The sequence below is a fragment of the Myotis lucifugus genome, unplaced genomic scaffold (assembly GCF_000147115.1).
Source record: "Myotis lucifugus unplaced genomic scaffold, Myoluc2.0 scaffold_306, whole genome shotgun sequence".
Taxonomy (NCBI): domain Eukaryota; kingdom Metazoa; phylum Chordata; class Mammalia; order Chiroptera; family Vespertilionidae; genus Myotis; species Myotis lucifugus.
The window spans coordinates 367,667-386,801 of NW_005871354.1; the positions used below are offsets into that span (position 1 = coordinate 367,667).

Below are 19,135 nucleotides of genomic sequence, written 5' to 3' on the forward strand. Positions count from 1 at the left end.
CGTTCCGGTTAGAAGAGGCCTTGCCTTCCCGGTAGAAGAAGACCTGGCGTGCCCGTCAGAGGAGACCTTGTCGTGACGGGTAGGGGGAGTCCTTGGCGTTGCCGGTAGAGGAGACCTTGTCGTTGCCGGCAGAGGAGACCTTGTCGTTGCCGGGTAGATGAGTCCCTTGGCGTTGCCGGTAGAGGAGACCTTGGCGTGCCCGGTAGGGGAGACCTTGGCGTTGCCGGTAGAGGAGACCTTGTCGTTGCCGGTAGGTGAGTCCTTGGCGTTGCCGGTAGAGGAGACCCTTGGCGTTGCCGGCAGAGGAGACCTTGTCGTTGCCGGTAGGTGAGTCCTTGGCGTTGCCGGTAGAGGAGACCTTGTCGTTGCCGGCAGAGGAGACCTTGTCGTTGCCGGTAGGTGAGTCCTTGGCGTTGCCGGTAGAGGAGGCCTTGGCGTTGCCGGTAGGGGAGACCTTGGCGTTGCCGGTAGAGGAGACCTCGGCGTTGCCGGTAGAGAAGGCCTTGGCCTCCCAGACCTTAGCCCCCCAGTTACGGGAGACCTTGGCCCCCAAGACCTTGGCGTTGTCGGTAGGGGAGACCTTGGCCCCCCAGACCTTGATCTCCCCGGTAGGGGAGACCTTGGCGTTGCCGGTAGGAGAGACATTGGCGTTGCCGGTAGAGGAGACCACGGCCCCACTGGCAGGGAAGGCCGTGGCCACCATGCTGGCACTCTTCCAAAAAAACCTCATCTTCTTCATGGCGGAGAGTCCAGGCTTCAGAGAAGCTTTACCTTCCCTCCGCTTGTCACACCTCCTGAGCCCAAAACTAGCTCTCTAGCCAACCACCTCAGGCCACAGCATTCAAGCAGAGCCGTTTGGCAGTTTGGCAGTTTGGAATCTCGCAGCGCAGAATCACAGTAACCAAGCAACAGCCTCTGACATAACTGCCCATGTGCACAGAGCTGTGGTCAAGGGCAGCCAGAGCCCATGCCCAAGGCCCAAGCCTCACAAATCTCAGGAACTGCCTGTGGGCAGGTATGGCTTCTGTTCAAACATCCCTGGGAATTGGCCAAGTGTTCCCAGATGCTTACAATGGTTACTCGCCCAGTGAAAAAGCAGTCTTTGCCTCCGACCAGGGCTAGGGTGGTGTGGAACTTGAGGATGCTCAAGGTCTGGTCCCCCAGAAAAGTCCCCTTAAAAACATCTCTAAATCTCCCAGTGCCCTAGTTTATGTCTGTTCCACATCACTCTGGGCCCCAGCCAACCTCCAGGGATGGTAGGGGATGCAAAAACAGAAGGATGTTTTCATGGTTTCAGAGATGATGGCAATATGTGTCTGCAAGTGCAAATTTGTGGGAAACCAGTGCCTGTTCTCCAGATGAAATAAAACCTCTTTCCACATGCCTCTTAATCTCCCCTTTGGCCTACCTCTTACACTTACATTTTATTTCTTCCAAATAAATGTTTAATCAATCCAAGATTTATTTTGGAACATGGTGTTAACATGTACAAACCACCTTTTCTCACCTAGTTTAAAATGTCTCTTTACTGTGCATTAAAATCTCAGGTTATATTTTTGGTTTTGAGGTTTTCTGTTCTCATCCATAAATGGACAGCTTCTTTTGCATCAGTGATACCACTGTAATAAACCCAGTTAAAGTAACTGGAGAGGAGCAAGGGGAAGGCCAAATTTTATAGGCAAGTCATTTGTGCAGCTTTGCCAGGAAACTGCAATTTAACACTCCCCAGGGCTATTCCCTGCAGGCAGCAGGGGGGAAGGGACTGGACAGAGGAGGAATAGACGCATGCCCAGCCAAGTCTCCCTGAAATAGGGAAGGTACTTGACTGTCAGTAACACCTGGGAAAGGGTCATTAACTAAATGGCTAGAAAAGGTGTGGCCACTGCAAGTGTGAGAAGATTAGAGATACTTACCTCACAAACAAAGGAGTTCTCTCTCTTGCTAGGCCCACGCTCCTGGCCTGCCGGACTCTCATGCTCCTGCATTTGCCCACATAGGCCAAGGCCATGTGGCCCCCACACACCATGGACTAATGGACTGCAAGTAGCCTGATGTTGTGCAGGACCCAGCTCCACCGTGGGAAGGAAACTCTGGACACTGGCTCTGCTTCACGCTCAGCTGCACATTTTCCAGGCCTGGATGGAGGGAAATGGGACTTTGCAAACCCAGGGATGTAAATTACTCCTCCTCCTGTGTGAGTCTCAGAAATTTCTGTTTCTCCAGATGTTGGAAGGACCCAACTCCAAGCACCCGGGGGGGAGGGGACTGATAACACTGGGTGGTAACTTTAGGTCTCTGAGTTTGTAAGGCCTGCCATGCACTGCTCCCCCCCCACCCCCCCCCCACCCCCCAGTGAGCTTGTCAGGTTTAGTATGTGACCACTTTTTCATTTACACTTGACCTGTTAAATATTTGTTTATTGTCTACTTTCTCTCAACTAGAATGTACCATCCATGAGAAAGGTAATTATTTTCCTCACTATTTATTTTCATTGCTCTTAGAAGAGTAGGTGCTTAATAGTTTCTCATTAACTAAATGACTGACCTATGAAATTACCTAACTTATATGTCTAATTTATATCTTTATGTCTCCACCACCTCTCCACATGGAAATACTTGAAGACAGCTGTGTAGGGGAAGGGGAGGTTCATACAACCCTATTTACAAATCGTAATGGATTTTAACTGCTGTATTTTCAAATCTCCCCACGTTCTCTCAGGAGACTCCCCTCCCCAGGGCCACTGGGGTTATTCCAGTCAGTCCTTGGCTGTTAATAATAGGAGGTCCTGTGCATATGCATACTTCTCTTCATCACTGATTCTTTGTAATACATTCTTAGAAGTGTGATCTCTGGGTCAAAGGGTAATTCCATATGTAGATTAAATAGCTATTGCCTAACACCACCCCCATACCACCCCCAAGGGCTCACCCATAACCGTTTTGGATTTCACCAGCAATGTGTGAGAGGCTACAGCCTCACCTGTCATCTGAGTATGGTTAAGCTTTGGGGGTGAGAAGGTTCTCAATCTGATCCTAAAGTAATGGTCTTTGCCTAGTGCGCCTGTCCCCACCCCTACTGCAATCCCTCCACCCACTCTGGGTTCCCACAAAGTCAGCGGAACTCAGGGAGCAGCCTGCCTGGTGGAATGCGCGGGTCCCTCTGCGCTGCGGCGAGAGCTGCGTGCCCTGGGGGCGGAATGCGCACAGCCAGGAAGAGGCCTTTGCACAACTGGCCCGAAAGAGGAAGCACAGAGAGCACTGAAGTAAACACTTAGACAGTTTTGAAAGAAATCGGGTTCTTGGGCTTCTATCCAACTGTCTTCTGGCCCCAAATCCCTTTGCCAGTTTCCACTAATACACTGAGGCGACAAAGAAGGGTCAGTTCGCCAGGGGGCACTCCTTAGAAAAGGGGGCGCTTGGCGCAAGTAAGGGAGGGATGAGCCAGGAAGGCACAACTTTACCAGAATTTAAAAACAACAAACAAAACAACACCTCTTTTCCTCAGGGTTATCAAGGCTGCCGTGCAGAGGGGGCAAGTAAGAGGAAATGAGGTACACCTGCAGTGAGGAGGACAGACCAGCCCCGACTTTTCACAGTCGTGCTCCATCCGTGCGCCCCCCTTGCACCTCATGCAAAGCAGCGGCAAGCGCCCCACGTCTGCGCGCCGCGGGGGAAGGGCAGGGCTGACACCACTTCCTCCCTGAGGCAGCGGACCTGAGCCCGGTGCAGCCTAGTGCAGTTCGTCGCATTCCCCTCCGGTGTCCCGAGGCCGACCCCTGCCCTGCCCGCACCCCCGCCAGGGCCCCGTACAGCCTTCAAGGTAAGCGGTGCCAGCCGGCCTGGGAGCGCTGGGAGCTGCAGCCTGGTCCCTGGGGCTGTCCCCTCACCGAGCCCCTGGGTCCCAGGCACGACCCCGCATTCCGGAGAGGCGCGCGCCCCCACCCCCTCTTGGGCCCGCTCCCCAGGGTCCCACCACTGATGTCCGCACTTGACCCAGCTCCATGGGAGTTTGGGGCTGAGGCTGGCCTTTCCCCGCGCCCGGTTTCATCAGATTTGACTGATTTCCTGCCCAGAAAATTGCTACAAGTTCCCATGAGGAACCGGTATGAGCCGCTGTCTGTCGCCCGGGTCCAGGAGCCCGGCCAACTGGAAGGGATTCCCGGGGCATTTCTGGGCGCCGTAGATTAAATGCACGTCCTGTAGAATCTGAGGTTCCTTCCTTGAAAACCTTCAGACAACTCTCTCTTCTTTTTAAAAATAACCTTTCTTCCGAATTATTGTCCTTTTTCGTCTTAAAGTAAGATAGAGGGAAAATATGGACACCAGGCGGAGGTTTGTAATTTGGCTTGGAAATTAATGTCCAGAGTGTGGTTTTATAGCATGAAGGAAATTGGTAACATGCTTTATGTCCTGGAGGGCAGGGGCCCCACTGAAAACTTTGCTCAGTGAACCTCTCATTTTCCTCTGGGGAGGGGTTTCTTATTATTCATACCATGTGGAAGGCTAACTGTGCTGTTTCGTAGACTTTCACAGCAAAGTGGTTCAAAAAGAGCATTTAATGTGACCGTTAGAGAAAGAGAAATGGAGTAACAGGCCAGTAAGTAACAGAGAGGGAAAGGGCACATGAGTTTATCACTCCCCAGGGTATTGTTTCTGGTGGCATAATGTGGCTTAAACAAGGCAAGGGTACAAGGCTGCTTCTAACTTTAAATTCTAGGCCTTTGAATGGAAATTTCAGAAAGAGAGCCTTTGTCCCCTTGCATAAGCCCCCAGTGGCAATTTTTCTCTGGCCTCACTGAAATACTGTGAGGAATGGCACATGGGCAGTCCTAGCAGTAATGCTGGCTGGCAAAATTAACCAAGGTTCCACTAAGAAAGCTGTCATGTTTTCCAAATGGTATTTCCTGCCTGCTTAACATGTGGTGAAAGGTCGAAGAAATTTAATGTCATCTTCAGACCATCAGTACGTAGTAATTTTTATAATATTATTAATATTTGCGTCTTTTCTGGGTATTTGGGAGACTTGGGTTCATCTCTGCCTTTAACTAGAACAAGGATGACCTTGAATAAGTTGCTTTAACCTCGCTGGACCTGAGATAATTTACCAGTAAATGAGATTATTGCACTACATTATGTCTGTCATTAAAATAGCAATTAGGGAATTGCTCTAATTCTTTGAATTTGTCCTGTCTGGAATGTTGATAAAGTTAGAATTGCTGATCACTAACCAAAAAGAATGGAGAAAATAATAATGACAACAGATTTTGTTAGATTCTGAAATATCAATACTTTAGAGGCCTTTTGTTTCTCTGAATACAGTCTATTTCTGGCCTATTGATGGCAAAATCCTGTTCTGTTGAAAAACTGAGTTGATGTGCCCAAGTTTGGGTAGGTCAATATTAGATTTCAAAATTCTCCAATTGTTATTTCTCCAGAAATATAATTTTGTAATATGGATGACTATGATTTAGTTGCTTTAAATCTTAAACTCAGTACTTACTAAATGATGTTAGTATCCATTACATTTTTTGTATTTTTATATCCTAAGAATGTATACTAATTGCCCACCCTTTTTTTTGCCTTTTTTCACTTATAAATAAAGTTTTCTAGATATCTTCATATTATTCTTCCAGTAAGCTTTTTATAAAATTCATTGTTATAAATGACTGTTTAATATGCCACTTTGAATTTTTTAACCATCCTTTCAAAAAGCATTATTATTTTCATTTACTTCTAATACTCCTCAACCTTATTTAATTATTTTTATACCTAACACATTTAGTGATTCCACAAATGGTATAATAAATTAAGTTTGCATTTTAGTCTATCGCACCAAAATCAATTTTATAGAACCTCATGTGTTGATTTATAGGCAATAGAATGATCTTAGTAATTCTAACTTCAAAATACAACAATCCTTACTAACATAATTAATATTTTAGTGTGGAAAATATATACATATTTTATATTAGTCCTGTCATCCTAACTGGCAAGTAACTTAAAGTTTAAGTATTTATTATACATTTGAGTACATAATAAATGCCAGGATATAAGGCATTGGTACACTGGTTGTATAATAATATTTATATGTACTAGAGTTGTAATTATTATGAGGTGCATGACTTTTAGAGGAAACTGCTATATATTTGGAAAAGTAACACTTAGATTTCTTTTGAGAAGAGAGGATAGCAGCACTAAGGTATGGCATTTAATGACCTATAAACAGTTTAAGGAGCTAGACTGTACATGAGATGTGACAAGTCAGGGCCTGAGGACAGCTTCTAGGACTAGAGGGTGTGACCTGCCACCACTGCTTCCTTATTGCCTAGCCACATTCCTGGAACCAGAGTTAGGACTCCAAAAGTGTTTGCTAAAAGTACAGAAACTGTGTCAGTTCCACCTCTGGGTTGTCCCATCAAAATGTCACAAGGGCAGCTGGCGCTGTGGGCACCAATCCTGAGACATAAGCAGGCAGAAGTGTCACACCACTCCAAAGCTCCACTCTTTCTCAGTGTGTCTTCTGAAGCTTGAATTCATGACCCAGTTTCCCAACATTTCATGAACATTGAGTATGCAATTGAATGATTAAGACTCATAAGAGCTGTTTTCTTTCTTTTTTTATCAACTCAATCAAATGGTAATAGTAAATAATAATTATAGCTTATATTCTGTACCAGATTTGTGCTAACTAATTTAAATGTATCATTTCATTAGTCCCCACATCCTGGGCTTATACTATTGAAGAAATGAAAGCACAGAGAGGTTAAGAAGATTACACAGAGCCCTAACCTGTTTGGTTCAGGGGATAGAGCATCGGCCTGCGGACTGAAAGGTCCCAGGTTCGATTCCGGTCAAGGGCATGTATCTTGGTTGCGGGCACATCCCCAGTAGGGGTTGTGCAGGAGGCAGCTGATCCATGTTTCTCTCTCATCGATGTTTCTAACTCTCTATTCCACTCTCTTCCTCTCTGTAAAAAGTCAATAAAATATATTTTTTTTAAAAAAGAAGATTACACAGAGAATCAGAAGCACAGTTGACCTTTGAGCTGAGCCAGTCTGATATCAGCTCTGGAGGTGCTGTATTAGGGATAAGGATTTAAATGATGGAAAAACATGGACCTTTCTTTGGGGTCAGGGAAGGGAAGATTAAAGGAGGATAACCAAGTTAATAACTTGCCTTATTAGTACTCTTTTTTATTTAATCCTCACCTGAGGATATGTTTTCATTGATTTTAGAGAGAGAGAAACATCAATCGGTTGCCTCCTTTACGCACCCTGACAGGAGATTGAACCCAAAACCAGGTATGTGCCCTAACCTGGAATCCAATCAGAGACCTTTGGTTGCACAGGTCGACACTCCAACCAACGGAGCCACACCAGCCAGGGCTTCTTGTTAGCTCCTTTATTTAGTTAGGTTCTTCTTAGTGAGAAGACAAGATAGTATAATCAATTGTGAAGTTATTATCTTTTTATGTCTTTTGAAAAAATAATCTTCTTTGGCAGCAATCAGGTGTTTTTATTATCTTTTTTTAAAATTTAAATTCTTTATGATTTAAAGTATTACATAAGTCTCCTTTTTTCCCCATTGACCTTTCCCCTACCACCCCCACCCTCCAGCACATGCACTCACCCCCCTCCCGCACCCCCCCACACACACACCAGTCTGTGTCCATTGGTTATGCTCATCTGCATGCATACAAGTTCTTTGGTTGATCTCTTACCCCCTCACTCCCCGCCTTCCCTCATAGGTTGGACAGTTTGTCCGATGCTTCTATAACTCTGATTCTATTTTTGTTCATCGGTATATGTTGTTCATTATATTTCACAAATGAGTGAGATCATGTGATATTTATCTTCCTCTGACTGGCTTATTTCCTTCCAAATAATGCTCTCCAATTCCATCCATGCTGTTGCAAATGGTAAGAATCCCTTCTTTTTTACAGCAGCTTAGTATTCCACTGTATAGCTGTACCACAGTTTTCTAAACCGTTTATCTGCTGATTGGCACTTAGGCTGTTTCCAAATCTTAGCTATTGTAAATTGTGCTGCTATGAACATAGTGGTGCATATATCCTTTCTGATTTGGTGTTTCTGGTTTTCTTGGTATATATTCTTAGAAGTGGGATTACTGGGTCAAATGGCAGTTCCATTTTTAATTTTTTGAGGAAATGCCATACTGTTTTCCACAGTGCCTGCACCAGTCTGCATTCCCACCAGCAGTGCACGAGGGTTCCTTTTTCTCCACATCCTCGCCAGCACTTGTTTGTTGATTTGTTAATGATAGCCATTCTGACAGGTGTGAGATGATACTGCATTGTCGTTTTGATTTGCATCTCTCGTATAATTAGTGATTGTGAGCATGTTTTCATATGTCTCTTGGCCTTCTGTATGTCTATGTCTTCTTTCTAAAAGTATCTTTTTAGGTCCTTTGCCCATTTTTTGATTGGATTGCTTATCTTCCTTTTGTTAAGTTGTATGAGTTCCCTATAAATTTTGGAGATTAAACCCTTATCAGATATAACATAGGCAATATGTTCTCCCATGTAGTGGTCTTTCTTGTTGTTTTGCTGATGGTTTCTTTTGCTGTGCAGAAGCTTTTTATTTTGATGTAGTCCCATTTGTTTATTTTCTCCTTAGTTTCCATTGCCCTAGGAGCTGTATTGGTAAAGATATTGCTACAAAATATGTCTGCTATTTTGCTGCCTATGGCTTCTTCTAGGATTTTTATGGTTTCCCATCTTACATTTAAGTCCTTTATTTATTTTGAGTTTATTTTTGCGTGTGGTGTAAGTTGGTGGTCTAGTTTCATTTTTTTGCATGTATCTGTCCAATTTTCCCAACACCATTTATTGAAGAGACTGTCTTGACTCCATTGTATGTTCTTGCCTCCTTTGTCAAATATTAATTGAGCATAATAGCTTGGTTTGATTTCTGGGGTCTCTGTTCTGTTCCATTCGTCTATATGTCTGTTCTTGTGCTAGTACCAGGCAGTGGCTTTGAATATAGCTTGATATCTAATATTGTGATCCCTCAAATTTTGTTCTTGTTTTTCAACTTTGCTGCAGCTATTTGGGATCTTTTTTTATTCCAGATGAATTTTTGGAGAGTTATTTCTAGATCTTTGAAATATGCTGTTGGTATTTTAATGGGGATTGAATCTGTAGATTGCTTTGGGTAGTATGGACATTTTAATGATGTTGAGTCTACCAATCCATAAACACGGTATATTCTTCCATTTGTTTATGTCTACCTCTATCTCTTTTTTCAGCATCCTGTAATTTTCTGAGTACAGGTCTTTACCTCCTTGGTTAAATTTATTCCTAGGTATCTTAATTTTTTTGTTGCAATGGTAAATGTGATTTTTTTAAAAATTTCTCTTTCTGTGAGTTCATTATTGGTGTAAAAAAAGCCATAGATTTCTGGGTGTTAATTTTGTATCCTGCTACATTGGCAAATTCATTTATTACTTCTAGTAGTTTTTTTATGAAGTCTTTGGGGTTTTCTATGTACAATATCATGTCATCTGCAAATAGTGACAATATTACTTCTTCTTTTCTAATTTGGGTGCCTTTTATTTCTACTTCTTGTCTAATTGCTATGGCTAGCACTTCCAGTACTATGTTGACCAGGAGTGGTGAAAATGGGTATCCCTGTCTTGTTCCTCCTCTTAAGGGAAATGGTTTTAGTTTTTGCTCATTGAGTATGATGTTGGCTGTAGGTTTGTCATATAAGGCTTTTATTATATTGAGGTATGATCCCTCTATTTCCACTTCGCTGAGAGTTTTTATGAGGGAAGGGTGCTGGATTTTGTCAGGTGCCTTTTCTGCATCAATTGATATGATTATGTAATTTTTGTCTCTCATTTTGTTTATGTGATGTATCATGTTTATTGATTTGTGGATTTTGTACCAGCCTTGCATCCCTGGAGTAAATCCCAGTTGGTCATGGTGTATGATCTTTCTAATGTAATACTGGATCCAATTTGCTAGAATTTTGTTGAGGATTTTAGCATCTATCTTCATCAGGGATATTGGTCTGTAATTCTCTTTTTTTGTAGTGTCTTTATCTGGTTTTGGGGTTAGGGTAATGCTGGCTTCATAGAAAGAGCTTGGAAGTGTGCCTTCCTCTTGAATTTTTTGGAATAGTCTGAGGAAGATAAGTTTTATTTCTTCTTTGAATGTTTGATAAAACTCCCCTGTGAAGCCGTCTGGCCCCAGGCTTTTGCTTGCTGGATCTTTTTTGATGACTGCTTTAGTTTGTTTAGTTTGTTGGAATAGAGTTGTTCATCGTATATTTTTACAATCTTTTATATTTCTGTGGCGTTTGTTGTCATTTCGCCTCTTTCATTTCTGATTTTGTTTATTTGGGTCCTCTCTCTTTTCTTCTTGGTGAGCCTGGCTAGAGGTTCATCAATCTTGTTTATCCTTTTAAAGAACCAGTCTTGGTTTCATTGATCTTTTGTATTGTGTTGTTTTTTTTATCTCTATTTTGTTTATTTCTGCTCTAATCTCTATTACCTCCTTCCTTCTGCTCACTCTGGGCTTTTCTTGTTGCTCTCTTTCTAATTCTTTAAGTTGTAGGGTTAGATAATTTATTACCATTTTTTCTTGTTTTTTGAGGTAGGCCTGTAATACTATGAACTTCCCTCTCAGGACTGCTTTCACTGTGTCCTATAGGTTTTGGATTGTTGTGTTTTCATTGTTATTCGTTTCTAGGATGTTTTTAATTTTTTCTTTGATCTCTTTGGTAACCCAATCATTATTTAATAGTATACTATTCAGCCTCCAAGTGTTTGAATTTTTTTATTGTTTTTATTGTAGTTGATTTCTAATATTATGCCTGGTATATTTGGGGAGCACAGAGGCCCATGAGGCTGAAGGTAAGTGAACAGGAAGAGAGTAACAGGAGATGTGGCTAGAGGGGTAATAGGAATGTGAAGAGGTGGCAGATCTTATAGGGTCTCATAGGCCATTTAAAAATCCTTAGCTTTTACTCAGAGTGAAATTGAGGGACCATTGTGGGATTCTGAGAAGAGGAGTAAACCTGACCTGCCTGATGTTTAAAAGTCTCACCTCCACTGCTTGAGCATACACTGGCAGGAGCAAGGATGAGAGCAAGGAACCCATTAGGAAGCTTTGGGAATCAGCATATATTTTGAAGGTAGAACCAACAGGATCTCCTGACAGAGTGGATGTGAGGTGTAAGGGAATGAGGGTCAAAGCTTTTGGCCAAAACACCTGGAATGATGGAATTGTCATCAATGTGGGGCTGTTAAAGGAGAGACAACAGAAATTCACTTTTGGATCTGGGTATGATGCTTCAATTGGTAGTAACTATTTGCTTATTATATATCAGGCTCATGTAGTCAGGCTAAGTTAACTATTTGAGAAAATGCTATAATTATTCTCATTTTATAAAATTGTGACCAGAGAACCAGCTTAAACTGGTCCTATCCTGTTTCTAACTAGATTCGAAATGAAGTTTAAACATTGGATACACTACTTACAAATAAACACCACTCATGAGCAATACTTGTGCACCCACCCCCCACGGATACAAAGTACCCATATGACCAGAACCTGAACCCCAGAATCCTTTCTGAAGTGAAGGGACCATTGTCCAGGATGATCTGGTGCTGAAGCCCCTTAAATCTTGCCCCTGGACCAGGAGACAGATTTGGAGGGATCCCCCTGTCTTCTTGCCAGTCAACTCACAAATAAAAGCTCTTTATTTTCTTAAAAGCCATTGTCAATGGTTTTGGCTTCTATGCACGTTGAACAGCAAGCCCTTGCTGATAACAAAATTAGAAGTGAGAGATTAGAGAGTTTGAGAAATTTGCTGAAGATTACAAAGTGTAAGAAATGGGACATAAAACAAGATCTTGGGAACCCTAAACCTTTAACCATTCTTTCAAAACTTGTTGGAAGGGATGACCAGCAGTAGATAAAATCAGAATATAGTCAGCTAATCAGTAATAATCCACCTCCATGAGACTCAAGACAATAAAAATTATTTTTAATAAATTAATAAGAAATTAATAGAAATGAATATTCATACATGAATTTAAAACCAGTGACATGGGCATTATGCAGGACAAGCTTTCTATGATTATGAGTTTAACAGCAGTATTCTAAGGGATGTAGGAAAAGGCCTTTTCCACAAAGGAGCTTTTATGCCTAGAGTTTAAGATATTTATATTTTCAAAACCTAAGACCAGTTTTGGAAGACAGGTGAGCTTCTTCCCTGCACAGCTAGATTTCAAATGGATGCAAGTGCTGGAGCTGGGCTAAAGGCTCACTAGTAGCTCCTGAAGAATGTTAAGTGGCACTATTGTGATATTTGGAAAAATAAAAGTGGTTATTAGAAAGTAGCTACCAAGATCATTTGTTTTAGTTATAATAGGTATCAAAGCAGTGTAATTCTTTAATAGAATGCTGCTTAAGTCATTAACTACCATTTAATAGCCTATGTTTTTCATAGGGCAAAAGTCCAGTTTTCAATTAAGTGCATTATTAGGATCTCATCTCAAAAAGAAAAGAACGAATTCATTATTTGGCAGAAAAAAAATACCACACAATACTTCTCAGGTGATTTACAGGGTATTACCTCAGTTAAATTACTGATTAAGTAAATTTATCTAAGGTCACTGTATTTATAGTGTTTAAAAACTTTCATCTCTGCTGATAATATCAAATTCACAACTGACAGCTCAATGGGATGTAGTATTGGTTGGTTCTGGTGTTTTTATGGGAATGATTTCCTTTTGATTAAATTCCATAAACAATGTGGCTTGGCAACCAAGACAGGTTGTTTTTTTTTAAGTTTATTTATTGATTTTAGAGACAGAGAGGAAATGAGAGAGAAAAGAGATAGAGAAAGAGAGAGAAATATTGATTTGTTATTCCATTTATTTATGGGTTTATTGGTTGCTTCTTCTATGTACCCTGACCGGAGACTGAAACCACAACCTTGGCATTTTGGGGGTGACACTAACCAACTAAGCTACCTGGCCAGGGCCCCAAGACAATTTCTTAATTTTACTAATGCTCTTACTGTTAGCAACAAAGAGAAGTGAAGTTGCGTGAGCCAGGAATGTGGGGAAACGAAGTGAAATGCTGTGAACAGATGGTTCATAAGAGCACTAACTTTATTTTGTTTTTTTGATTATGAAATTTTTTTAAATTTTATTTTTCAATTAACATTGACATACAATATTACATTCGTTTCAGCTGTACAGCATAGTGATTAGACACTTATATGCCTCATGAAGAGAGAAGCTGAAACACTGAGTGGCTCACTGCACTGACTATCAGAGCACAGAAGCCCTCCTGGTTCTGTGGAGGTTGCAAAGGGGCATAGGTACCTACACACTTCAGTTGAATGAAACTTTGCTTAACATTCCGTAATTGGAACTGCTTTTTGCAGTTCAACACATTATATGTTGAGGGCCAACCATATGCTAGTGTTGGGGAGCACATGGCCCCCTAACCTCAAGAAGCTTCTAGTCCAGTGGGTGAGACAAACCTGTCAATGGACACATTGCAATGTGTCATGTGTGGTGATAGGTATAGAAGTAATATGGCAAAGAGAGTGCTTCTAGGGAAGGCATTATATGGGGGTGACCAAGAGGCACTTTGAAAGATAAAGGTATTTCCAGGTAGTCCAGTGGAAGAAGGTCACTTTAGGCACCATGTGGGAAATAGGTTAGCAGTACTGTACTGGAGCACAAAGTACAGTGGGAAAGGAAATGAGGAGATTCTGATTTAATACTTGGTTAGTAATATTCAGATTATATTCATACTAGAGGCCCGATGCACTAAGATTCGTGCAAGAATGGGCCTTCCTTCCCCTGGCTGCGGGCACTGCCTTCACTCTGGCCGGAACCGCCTTTCCACCTTCCCGCCTTCCCGCCTTCTCACCCTGCCCCCGGCTGCTCGGCACCTGCGTATGCAAATTAACCCACCATCTTTGTTTGGTTAATTTGCATACACACGCCTGATTGGCTGGTGGGCATCATGAAGGTATGGTCAATTTGCATCTTTCTCTTTTATTAGTGTAGATGGTACAGTCACCACAATCTATCATATTTGAGTCAAATGCTTAGGCCCTTGTCATAACAAAACTGAAGCACGCTGAAGCAGCACTCTCCAAAGGGAATATAATGCACACCACATGGATAACTTTACATTTTCAAGAAGCCACATTAAAAAGAGAAAAAAGACACAAGTGACATTAATTTTAGCAATAACCTTTATTTAATATCTATCCAAAATAATCATTTAATTGATATTATTTATAATAAATTACATTAAATTTAAGTATTATTAAAGTTATTGATGACCTCTTTTGTTTTTGTTTTTTTTAATTAAATCTTCCAAACCCAGTGGGCAGCGCAGCTCTAGAAAATTGCACCAATATTGTGTCCTAACTATGTGTGGATTATTCAACTGCATGAAAGATACTAGATAAATTATGAAGTAAGCTGAAGGAATAGCATTTTCTATTAGTATGAGGCCTATTGCTGGAACCTGATTTTAATTTATGTTTAAACCTATACCCAGAATGCTTTATTTAGCCTTCTAGCAACAAAAACAACCTCCAGTTGTCATTGCTTACTTTTCATTCTCTCTCCCCCCACACTAAATATTGGATTCCACCTAATAATAACAGGGACTAACAAAGAAGAAAACTAAATGGTGGAGCTATATGTCATAAACCCACATCCGGCAAAATGTGATTTTGTTGCCCTAGGCAACAGCAGTTGTCAACCTTTTTTTTTGTTTTGGTTCCACCTACTTGTTCAGAAGAATAGCATCCCCTCATCAACAACAACTCTCTTTGCACTGGTTCTCAGCTCCAGAAACACACCTTTCCTTTGGGGAAGGGGTTGTGATAAGGTTTGGAATGTGTAGTTGGAAGTGCCTTGGGTATGGTCTGAACCAGGGGTGGGCAAACTTTTTGACTTGAGGGCCACAATGGGTTCTTAAACTGGACCGGAGGGCCGGAACAAAAGCATGGATGGAGTGTTTGTGTAAACTAATATAAATTCAAAGTAAACATCATTACATAAAAGGGTACGGTCTTTTTTTTTTTTAGTTTTATTCATTTCAAACGGGCTGGATCCGGCCCGCGGGCCGTAGTTTGCCCACGGCTGGTCTGAACAGTCTCAGGGACATTCTGATTCTATTCCTCTCTTGTTTGGAATGGTTAAGAATCTCTGGTCTAGTGTTTCTAGATGTCCTTCCCACATCTTAGTCTGTAAAAATGTGCCTGGCCGACAAAAAAAAAAAGGAAGTCCAACTCGCTGTCCATGTATACAGAAATGCAGCAGATGGAAATAACTAACCAGTGTAGACTTGGAAACATGTGTGTCTCTGTGGGTGCAAGTAAGTGACTGACATTTGTCTCCATTGGTGATTTTAGAGGAGTAATCCTATATGATAAAAGGCTAATATGCAAATCAACCAAATGGTGGAACAACCAGTCACTATGACGCGCACCGACCACCAGAAGGCAGATGCTCAACGCAGGAGCTGCCCCTGGTGGTCAGTGTGCTCCCATGGGGAGCACTGCTCAGCCAGAAGCTGGGCTCACAGCTGGCAAGCACAGCGGTGGTGGTGGGAGCCTCTCCTGCCTCTGTGGAAGCGCTAAGGATGTCCACTGCCGGCTTAGGCCCACTCCCCGAATCCCCCAAGGGGTCCTGGATTGCGAGAGGGCGCAGGCCGGGCTGAGGGTGCCCCGTTCTCTCCCTGAGTGCATGAATTTCGTGCACTGGGCCTCTAGTATAGTAATAAAAATGATAATGATGATGACTACAATAATAGCTGAGATTAGTATCACTGATATCACTTTATATGTTCCAGACACTAATCACTTTATAGGCACCATCATATCCCTGTGAGATAGGGACTGTTTTCATCACCATTTTACAGATGAGGAAATGAAGCCAATAGAGAGGTTGAGTAACTTGCCTAGAATCACTCAGCAGCTAAGTTTATTTGCCAAGTACATGGTAAGTGTCACACAGTTGGGTGAAAATACAAGATTCCACACCTGAACTCACAGTGTGGTGTGACAGACACAACCATATTAGATGTGGAACATAGACACTGTAACGTCAGTATGAGCAAAGTAGCTGCCACTTTCCACCTCTTCCTAATCACAATCTATGTTTTCAGAAGGCAACGTTGCATGGTGACTGTGAGCACAGGCGTTTGAGTTAGACCTGGGCACAGTCCAGTCCACACTTCACATGAACTCACATGAATTATTTAACTTTTCTTGGTCTGAGTTTTATAAACTATAAAGTTAGAATAATGTCACCACATTATAGAACGGCTTTGAGAATTAAATGAGATATTATAGGTGTTTGACCTGTAGTAACTCTTCCATATTTATAACTCCTGCTATTCTTATTCTAAAGTAGGTGCTAATACATTTTTAAATACATTTTTATTGATTTCAGAGGGGAAGGAAGAGAGAGAGAGATAGAAACACCAATGATGAGAGAGAATCATTGATTGGCTGCCTCCTGCACGCACAACACTGGGGATCAAGCCCGCATCCGGGGCATGTGCCCTGACCAGGAATCGAACCATGACCTCCTAGTTCATAGGTTGGTGCTCAACCACTGAGCCATGCTGGCCAGGCAATACTAATGCATATTACTATGAGCTGGCATATATTGAATTCTAGTTCCAACCATGGCACTGTGCTGAGTACTTAAGAGAGCTGAGGTGTAAATTTTGCCCCTCTCAACATAGTTGAGGAGACAAAAAATACATATAAAAAGACAGATAAACTATAAGGCATCTTGTGAACTGTCAAATTAGCGATCCTAACACAGCTGCTACCAGATTTCAGACAAGGATAATTCTTCAGGATCCAGCAGTGAGCCTTGAGCTGACCTTGAGTAGTGGTAGGACTAATGCGAGTGGAGAAAAATGGGAGAAATAGCAGAGGACTTACACATGGTGTACTTGGTGCTACAGTTTCTTTTTCATTTTTATCATATTGCCTGGTTCCCTACTGCGTACATTTGCACAAATGATTCAGTGAGTATATTCTATTTGAATGCGCATTTGGTGTGTGTGTGGAGATGGGGTGTGGGGGGGGGGGGGGGGGGAAACCTTTTGGGATTTAAAAAAACCCCGGGCCCCAAAACATCCCTTAAAAAAAAAGGCTCCCCCCTTACAAAACTAACTCAAAATGGATCATAGACCTAAATGTAAGAGCTAAAATTATAAAATTCTTAGAAGAAAGAATAAGAGTAGATCTTTATAACCTTGGATGAAGCAATAGTTTCTTAAATATAATACCAAAAGCAGAACTGAAAAAAATAGATAAGTTGGACTACATCCAACTACTTTAAAACTTTTGTACTGTAAGCAATGCCATCAAGAAAGTATAAATTTGGAAACAGCCCAAGTGCCCATCAGTAGATGAGTGGATAAAAATGATTTAGTACATTCACACAATGGAATTCTATGCAGCAATAAAAAAGAAGGATCTCTTACCCTTTGAGACAGCATGGAGGGACCTGGAGTATTATGCTAAGTGAAATAACCCAGTCTGAGAAAAACAACTATCACATGATCTCACTTATATGTGGAATCTAATGAACAAAATAAACCGATGAACAAAACAGATCCAGAGACATAGAAGCATGGAACAGACTGAAGAATCTCAGAGGGAAGGGAGAAAGAGGGGCAGGAAGAGATTAATCAAAGAACTTACATGCATATATTCATAACCCATGGACACAGACAATAGTACAGTGAAGGCCTGGGGGAGGCAGGTTTGGGGTGGAGTGGGTCACTGAGGGGCAAAAGGGGGGCATCTATAATACTTTCAACAATAAAGATAAATTTTTAAAAAAGAGTATAAAGACTAGAGACATGCACAGAATGAGAGGAAATACTTGCTATGCAAAGCATATATCGAAAGAACTCTGTTGTAACAACAACATAATATATTTTAAAGATATTATATATATTATGTAATAAGATATAATATACAATTCCTTTTAGAACTGGGACAAGGATATGAGTAGACTTTTCTCTGAAGAAGATATAGAAATAACTAAACACATGAAAAGATTCTCAACATCATTAGACAGAAATTCAAATCAAAGCCACAATGAGAACTTTTAATGACAGACACAGGTATGGCTGAGGAGAAATTTGAACCTTAACATACTGTTGGTAGAATATAAAATCATTCCATACCTTTGAGAAAGTCTAGCAGTTCTTCAAAAGTTAAATATAAAGTTATCATATAGCCCAGTAGTTCCACTCCCAGGAATCCCAAGAGAATTGAAAACATATCCATGCAAAATCTTGTACACAAATGTTCATAGAAGCATAATTCATACTAACTGAAAAGTGGAAACAACCTCAATGTTCGTCAACTTATGAATGAGTAATCAAAATGTCATGTTTCAGTACAATGAAGTGCTCAGCAATAAAAAGAAATGACATGCTGATGCATGTTACAGCGTGAATGAACTTTGACAACATTATGCTAAGTGAAAGAAGCTAGACAGGAAAGAACACAGAGTGTATGATTCCATATATATGACATGTCCAGAGAAAACAGAGTGGTGCTTTTACAGTCCTGGGGAGGCATGGGGTGAATGGCAAGTGACTGTTAAAGGGTATGGGTTTCTTTTAGGGGAGAAAACAATATTCTAAAATTAGATTGTGGTGATGGTTGCACAATATTGGCAAGCCAGGGGCATGGGGATGCGGTGGAGGAGAGGGAACTGGAATGGGCCATGTTGCGGTTGAACCTCTGGTGGGACCGCCTTGAGGAAATACCCTACAGATGATGGGAAAAATAAACGCAGGTTTAAAGTGAAGAGAGAGATGGAGATATAGATAAGTGAGATGTTTCTGCTTCATTCAGTAATAGAAATAAGGATAATAGAAAACAAAGGTCAGGGAGGATCTACCCCAAAGATAATCTGGATCAATGCTGAAATGATTAAGTCATTTTTATGAAATGGCAAATTTACTGCCACCTTTATTTCAGAAAGTAGTTAAGCTATACCTTTATTCATATTTATGAAATATGAATATTTTGTACTATCTAATACCTTTATCAAGACATCCCCCTTGGACAATAGGAAGATGAATG

General features: G+C 41.5%; 1 protein-coding gene across 2 annotated transcripts in view; it reads left to right on the forward strand.

The window, feature by feature from the left end:
* The first annotated feature begins 3,585 nt into the window (after nucleotides 1-3,585).
* The window catches only part of APBB1IP (amyloid beta precursor protein binding family B member 1 interacting protein), a 102,025-nt gene continuing 86,475 nt past the window's right edge, over nucleotides 3,586-19,135 (forward strand). For both annotated transcript variants that reach the window (XM_006100257.3, XM_023763900.1), the window contains exon 1: nucleotides 3,586-3,819. The gene's annotated coding sequence lies outside the window, so the exon portion shown is untranslated. The remainder of the gene's footprint in view (nucleotides 3,820-19,135) is intronic.